Below are 7879 nucleotides of genomic sequence, written 5' to 3' on the forward strand. Positions count from 1 at the left end.
CGGGGGGCTCGGCTCTGGGGGCTGCTCCCCTCTCTGCTCCTGGGAAAGGGGGTAGAGTCTGATGACCCTGAACAGGACGCCCTCTAATTCTGGGTCCTCAGTCCTGTTTGAAGCTTCATTCCCAGAGCTTGAGGGGTCGGGGCTCTAAGTCTGTCTCCTGAGAGGAAGCACCTGCTGAGACTTCCAACTCAGTCCAGTGAGCCCGGGGACAAGTCCAGGTCAGGGGACCATCTGGTGAGTTCAGGTTCCGCCAGTTCTGAGGGCGTGCACAGCGCCCCCTGGTGACGCACTCGGGGAATGTCCACGGTGTCACATGCATCACATGATGGAAAATAAAAGTAACACTGTGTGAACACCTCGGTGCAAACATGAAACGTTTAAAACTTCCTTCAATTGACTTTCTGCTGTGGAGGGTGTAAGAAGATTAAGCAAGAGCATAGACTCTCCGAAATAATTGGGGAAGATGAGGAACAAAATTGGTGCTTATCTCAGTGTGAGATAAAGCTTTTATTTGGTATTCATGTTTCATTCCCTGATAAATGAGCTATTTAATAAAATTCACATGATTATTTTATTTTCTCTGTACTTGCTGCTGCTGCTGCTAAGTTGCTTCAGTCGTGTCCGACTCCGTGCGACCCCAGAGATGGCAGCCCACCAGGCTCCCCCGTCCCTGGGATTCTCCACGCAAGAACACTGGAGTGGGTTTCCATTTCCTTCTCCAATGTATGAAAGTGAAAAGTGAAAGTGAAGTCTCTCAGTCGTGTCCGACTCTTAGAAACCCCATGGACTGCAGCCTACCAGGCTCCTCCATCCATGGGATTTTCCAGGCAAGAGTACTGGAGTGGGTTGCCACTGCCTTCTCTGCTATACATGCTAGAGAGAGTCAACTCATATCACAGAAATATTTGTCTTGAATCTTTTTCCTATTATGAAAATATTTGCTGATACAGTTGGATTAAATGGGTATTTTATACCTATCAAATTCTTTAATTGAAGAGATATTAAAAAACATTGAAAATAAATTATTAGGGAAGTAAAAACAAAATATCAGTTTTCACATATGTCACTAGACAACATTGAAAAATGAGGAACAATACAGCAAAATAAGAAAGAGATAATTGAAATAATGGCAGAGTTTATTGACGCAAGTTCATTTCTGTTCTGCGATGTTCATTGCTCTTTGCTTAGACATCAGATCACCTCCAGGACGAGACAGAGGAGCAGGAGCTGAGAGGCAAGCCCGTGGCTCTGAGCTGAGAGCTGTCGTGTCCTCTGGGGGCCCAGGTGCAGGAACGTCACCCTCCAGTGAGGACCCTGCTGCCCCCGTGGGCAAGAGCCCGGGGAGGAGGTGCCAGCCATCTCAGGACCAGCCCGTCAGCGCCCCCTGCTGGACTCAGACTCCTCCTCCCGCGCTTCACACCACAGCCCCCTGGAAGGGCTTCCTCACACTTGCAGGAGGGTCTTCCTGATGTCAGCGCCCAGGGCAGTAGAACGAGTCCCCTCCGTGTGGTTTGTGGTTGGTCATTGATCTCTCCAGGGCACTAATGACCTGCCGACTCATAGGAACGCTACTGTAATTTCAGATTCTCTGATGTCTCAGTTTGCGCTGCCTGGCTCCTGGGGTCACTACCAGAGCACAACAGCCTCGAATCACATTCAAGGCTTCAAAAGTCGCAGAGTGTCCATGGGTTATACCTGATCGTGATTCTGTCATGATTCTCCCAGGTTGAAACGTGCTTGATGTTGTGTTTGCAGGGTCTCCAGGAGGCGTCCCAGCCCCAAATGCCCATCTCTCTTCTTATTTCTGTCTTTGCTGAGAGAATATGACATTCTTAGGGAAAACATGTCATTTTCTTGATTATGTCCAGATCCTGACAGTGTTTATTTGTGACTCCAATATATATAAGATGTTTTTAGTCTGGTTTCATAACCTTTTTGTTTAAAATGCTTGATGTAAGAGATTATGGCTATAAATGGGAATCTCATCCTTTTTAGGATTTCCTCCTGCATTGCTGGACTTAGAAACCCTTATGACCTGTTACCTGATCTTCAGTGGATACAGTCCAAGTTCATGTGTTAGACTCCATAGAATTAATAGGGGTGGTTTCACATGGTCTGTGTTGAAAAGAGTGATATTTATCCAATATCATCTCAAATAAAGAACCAGGGAGGGTATTTGGGAGAGGTTATGAGGGAAAAGAGGAGAAAATGAGCAAGTGATGAATCTGAGAGCCACGTCCTATTAGAGAGGGTCTTCCAGTACCTGGCGATGACGGGCGTCTCAGGATATAGTCCCCAGAGAAAGGGAGGCACCCAGCTTCCCTAAGTGTCAGGGTTCAGGGCAGAGCACAAAGCCGGGAGCAGGAGCGTGATGTCCAGTGGTCGGACAGCACCCCCCCCCCAAGGTCTCCAGGGCACAGATGCTGGACTTCTGCTTCTTCATCATCCTGCCAAGTACCTGTGAGGGACCCTGTGTATCTGGGCATAGAGGTATTCTGTTTGTATTTGGAGACCAGAGAAGAAAGGAGTTATTATCAACGACCTCATACAGATGGACCAGGATGACTCTCTAGTTTGGTTCTGGTTCATCACACATGGATGATCAGGGAGCATTTCAGCAGTATCAGGAACTATTTTTGTTTAGTTTTGCTTTTCCCTGAGACTTCACATGAATTGAATGCATAGTTGGGTGTAGATTCATCATGAAACAGAAGGTTTTTCAAGTGTAGTAGGTATTTATGCAAGGTGTGTGACATTTGAAAATTCTCCAAGAAGAAGATGACAGGCTGTTTCTTGTCGCACTCCCCCAGCTGTCTGTTCCCTGTCCTCCCTTCAGGACCGGGATGGACGGAGCCCAGCCCCACGGCTGCAGGTCTGCAGACCCAGGAGGCCCAGGGCAGGCCGGCCACAACCCCATCTTCCTGCACCCCCACGACAGTGAGGCCACGGGCCCTGATGGTCCAGGTCTCTGCAACAGGAGGACCATGAGTGACTGTCCAGTTTGATCTCAGAAAAAATAAAGAAGTGGGACGTGGGACCTGGAAAAAATGTTTCTGCAGTTGAGGTGCCATCAGATAATTCATAGGCAGAGAACCTGCGGTAGAAGATAGCATAGCCTGTCTTCAGAGGCAGCCAGGGCCTTCTCTGCTGACCCCTCAGGACTCACCTTGTGTGAGGGCTCAGTTCATTCTGAAGTAAGAAAGATCCCCTTGTCTTCTCCATCCAGTTACTAGGAGCCTGGAGGACCATGAGTTTTAGAAGATGCCGACCTGTTAGCAGCACCGGGGAAACGAGGAGGGAGCAGGGAGCAGGAGCCAGAGTTCCTGTCAGCATCTGAGCTGAGGACCGGTCCCTGCAGCCTGGGACCCACACTCTGTGGAACGAGAGGATGCAGATGAGGAGGAGCAGGGCTGCGATGGAGCATTTTTGCTGAAGACACAGCTCCTGCTCTGGGGAATTTACTCCAGAGGTTGAGGGAGGGGCAGGTGGGCTCTGGAGTCAGATATGTGGGTTCCTGGGATGCCTGCGCTGTCTCGGGTCACAGCACGATCCTGTGTGTCTCCTCCCTCCCTTCACAGAGGTCTCTGTGCAGAGAAGCCTTCCTTGGAAACCCCTCTATGGAAACTCCTCACTGAAACCAGGCTCAGAGCCAAAGTCCGTGGCCCAGCGGTTTTTATCTCACTTCTTCGTAATCTGAGGCACTGCGGGAACCTACAGCACAGTAATAGTCAGCCTCGGCCTCGGGCTGCAGCCCAGAGAGGAGCAGGAGCCCTGCACTGGCCCAGGCGTCCTTGGATCCAGAGAAGCGGCTGGGGACCCAGAGCCCTGGTGCTTTGGGGAGTCTGAGTTGTAGGACAGGAGGTACCGGGGAGGACTCCCTGGCTTTTGCTGGTACCAGGTTTTGGCAGGCTGCCACCACTGTAGCCGCTGCTCGGGGTGCAGGAGAGTCTGGCTGAGGCTCCCGGAGACGCGGACAGGGAGGCGGGCTGAGTCAGCACAGGCTGGGAGACGGAGCCTGCAGACCCAGACACGGGGAGACGGGGCAGGAGCTGCGGGAAAGGTTCCCGGAGTCTGCGCCCCGGGGGCTGAGGCAGGCCGGGACCGAGCCCTGGTGCGCGCGGCCCGCCACTACCTGTGCAGAGAGAGAGGGGCAGGAGCAGGAGAGGAGTCCAGGCCACGGGGTCACAGGACCCTGGTCCCCACAGTGCGCTGGGCTGCCCCAGGCCTCCTGTTCTCCCCCAGACTCTGAGAGGAGGGGCTGCCATGCAAATGGGGCCCACCCAGGGCCCACCCAGCCCCTCCTTGACCCTGGGGCTGCATCGAGCTCAGCTCCCGGCCCAGACTGTAGGCGAGGGAGGGGCTCCCCCCTCGGCAGCCCCTGGAGGAAGGCCCTGCTGAGACCGCGCGGGTCCCTGCTCAGGGGTCCCTGCAGCCAGAGAGGACGCACTGCGGAGTCCCTCCAGGAGCACAGGCCCCGCCCCCAGCCCAGGTTTTGGACTGAGTGGTGCTCCCTAAGCAGCTGTGTAAGGACCCCAGGGCAGTCCCACATCACCCCCTGCTGGTAACATGTGGAAAATCTTTGCTGAAAAAGGGAATGAAATTCTAAGTTCTCTAAGAAAGTGCAACATTTGTTCTAGTAGAGACAATAAGTAAACAGATGAAGATACTTAGAAGAAACAGAATATTTTGTCCTGGAATTATTCCACAAAAAGACATAATGGATCCTTATTTAGCGTAAATATCTAACTAATTTCAGGAGTTATATCCTTCCCATACATTTGATTTGTATTTTTATAAGCATTGAAAAAGATGTAAAATTTGTGGCTCTTTGAGAAAGCAGTTAAAGTGTTTTACATACAACCCATAAATAAAACACATAACAGGGAAATTTATAGGACTTCCTTTGTTTTCCTGTGTTTCAGGATCTGCCTGTTGATGAAAGGGACATGTTTTCAGTCAGGTCCAGGAAGCTCCCACATTCTGCAGAGCAACTCAGCAGGAAAGCAGAACTGCTGAAGCTCCCCGTCCCAAGCAGGTGCTCTGCAACAAGAGAATCCACCCCAGTGAGAAGCCAGGTGAGTGAAATGAAGAGCGGCCGTGCCGCCCCACAGCAGGAACACAGCCCGAGCAGTGAAGGCCAAGCACAGCCATCAGTCAATCAATCAATCAATCAAGTTTAAAGAAACAACCAGACAACCAAACCAGGAAAAGGGAATACTACAAACCACTATCATAAAATATTGATTCAAATACTCTACACAAAATGAAAAATTAGAAAATTAGAAAAATTCTAATATCAGGTTAAGAAATTGACAGTGTTACCAATGTTATTTTTTCAAATATATGTTATATTTTATACTAGACTCTCAACCTTAAATTTACAGAGCAATCCAGTTCACACACTCTCAGCCGCCCCCGACCCCATCAGGCTCTTCTCGTGTCTCTGGACCCAGGGTGTTTGCCGAGGCCAACCTGGGCGCATCCTCCTTGTCCAAGGCGACTGAGGCCGCCCCAGGGAGCAGCCTGGAGGGAACCTGGTGACCCTGGTGCTCGGTGGGCAGCGGGTCAGTGAAGGCAAGGGGAAGGTGGGGGGATTTGCTAGTGCAGGACCCCAACGCTCTGTGCCACTGCCCGGGAGGAAATAACGCTGGCCTGAGCAGTTGTTGTAGATTCTGTGGAGGGTGATCTTCATCTTTTACCCAGTGGAATAATTACCCAGTGGAATAATTCCCGCTCTCAGTGGAGCCTGAATATTACTGCATTCATTGGAAATGATGTGGTAATTCATCTAGCTCGATTGTTTGAAAAGTAGAAAAAAAACATTGAAAAAGGGAAAGGTCTGGAAGGCTGGAACAAAGGCTTCTCATACCTGCCAGAGCTCATATTGTGCTTGATTTTCATCAAACAGCTGGTGGTATCCAGGAACAGCAGAGAGGAGAACAAGCAGGAAAAAATTGGGCTACCACAAAAAGGGCATGTGCCCCGTTCATTCTTCCAAAGAGGACGAGAGTGAACTTAGGATTTGTGATCTTGATTCTGACTTTGATGGCTTTTCTGAGTGGTTCCAAGGTCTGGTTAGCCACTACAAATCTCTATACCCCACTTTGGAAATAGACACTGAAGATGAATTCCAAAAATTCAAGGGTTATATGGAAAGGTATATGCAAGATATATGGAGTTTACTTCCTATATGAGGCTTTCCATGGACCAATCAAAGAAAATCTTGGTAGAAGGTGCAAATGCAGAACTGCTAGATACTGATTTTGAAATTTCTCCTTTCATAACCTCTTTGAACTGTACAGTTGGCGGTGTTTGTACTGACTTGGGTATGCCCCCTTAAAATGTTGGAGAAGTGTATGGAGTTGTGAAAGCTTATACAACTAGAGCTGGGATTGGTCCCTTTCCTAGAGAGCAAGACAATGAAATTGGAGAATTATTACAAACAAGGGATAGAGAGTTTGGTGTAACTACAGGAAGGGAAAGATCAGTCTGGTTGGACCTTGTTTTGATTAAATATTCTCATATGATTAATGGATTTACTGCATTGGTACCCAAAAATTTTGATATTTTGGACATATTTATGGAAATCAGAGTTGAAGTTGCATACAAGTTAGATGATAAGATTATAACTCACTTCCCAGTAAACCAACAACCCTTAAATAAATGAACTTAAATGTAAGACCCTCCAGAATGGAACACAGAGATATGAAATGCAAGGACATTTAAGGAACTACCTATTAATCCCCAGAATTGTTCGATTTATTAAAGATGAAGTTCAAATTCCAGTTAAAATGATTTGCTTAGATAAATCCAGAGTCTAGATTTAAGTCTTTTAAGGATTTCCAGTGATACAAGAAGCATTCCTGGAGAGGTGGGGAAAGGGCTTTCTTAAATATTTCATTTATGATCTAAGAATTCCAAGAATAAAGACATTGAAGTGAGGTTTAACCCCTACAGTTGTTTCCAATCTTTCAAGATGAATGGCTGGTGTGGAGATACATTTTGGCAATTTGCAGTGTCAGCTGCCTTAGCAGCCATGATTGCCAAATCATTTGTTGTCCCTCCTGCTTATGGTGTCATATTTTCTTTTAATTTTAGTAACAATACAATCAATGTTGTTTGAAATCAGATAGAACGATCTCTGTTCATTTCCAAGGCAAACCATTCAATATCACGGTAATCCAAGTCTATGCCCTGAGCAGTAATGCTGAAGAAGCTGAAGTTGAACGGTTCCATGAAGACCTAGAAGACCGTCTAGAACTAACACCCAGAAAAGATGTCTTTTTCAATATAGAGGACTGGAATGCAAAAGTAGGAAGTCAAGAAATACCTGAACTAACAGGCAAATTTGGCCTTGGAGTACAGAATGAAGCACGGCAAAGCCTAATGGAATTTTGCCAAGACAATGCACTGATCATAGCAAACACCCTCTTCCAACAACACAAGAGAAACCACCACACATAGTCATCACCAGATGGTCAGTATCAAAATCAGATCGATTATATTCTTTGCAGCTAAAGATGGAGAAGTTCTATACAGTCAGCAAAAGCAAGACCAGAAGCTGACTGTGGCTCAAATCATGAACTCCTGATTGCCAAATTCAGACTTAAATGGAAGAAAGTAGGGAAAACCACGAGACCATTCAGTTATGATGAAAGTGATAAATAGATTCAAGGGATTAGATCTGATAGACCTAGATCTGATAGAGTGCCTGAAGAACTATGGATGGAGGTTTGTGACCTTATACAAGAGGCAGGGATCAAGACCATCCCCAAGAAAAAGTAATGCAAAAAGGCAAATGATTGTCTGAGGAGGTCTTACAAACAGCTGTGAAAAGGAGAGAAGCAAGAGGCAAAGCAGAAAAGGAAAGATATACCCA

At 47.6% G+C, this 7879-nt stretch overlaps 1 pseudogene; it reads left to right on the plus strand.

Annotated features, from left to right (window-relative positions):
• The first annotated feature begins 2420 nt into the window (after positions 1-2420).
• LOC136146034 (adenylosuccinate synthetase isozyme 2-like) lies at positions 2421-6667 on the plus strand (annotated as a pseudogene).
• Positions 6668-7879: the final 1212 nt, after the last annotated feature.

The sequence above is a fragment of the Muntiacus reevesi genome, chromosome 13 (genome assembly GCF_963930625.1).
Source record: "Muntiacus reevesi chromosome 13, mMunRee1.1, whole genome shotgun sequence".
Lineage (NCBI taxonomy): Eukaryota > Metazoa > Chordata > Mammalia > Artiodactyla > Cervidae > Muntiacus > Muntiacus reevesi.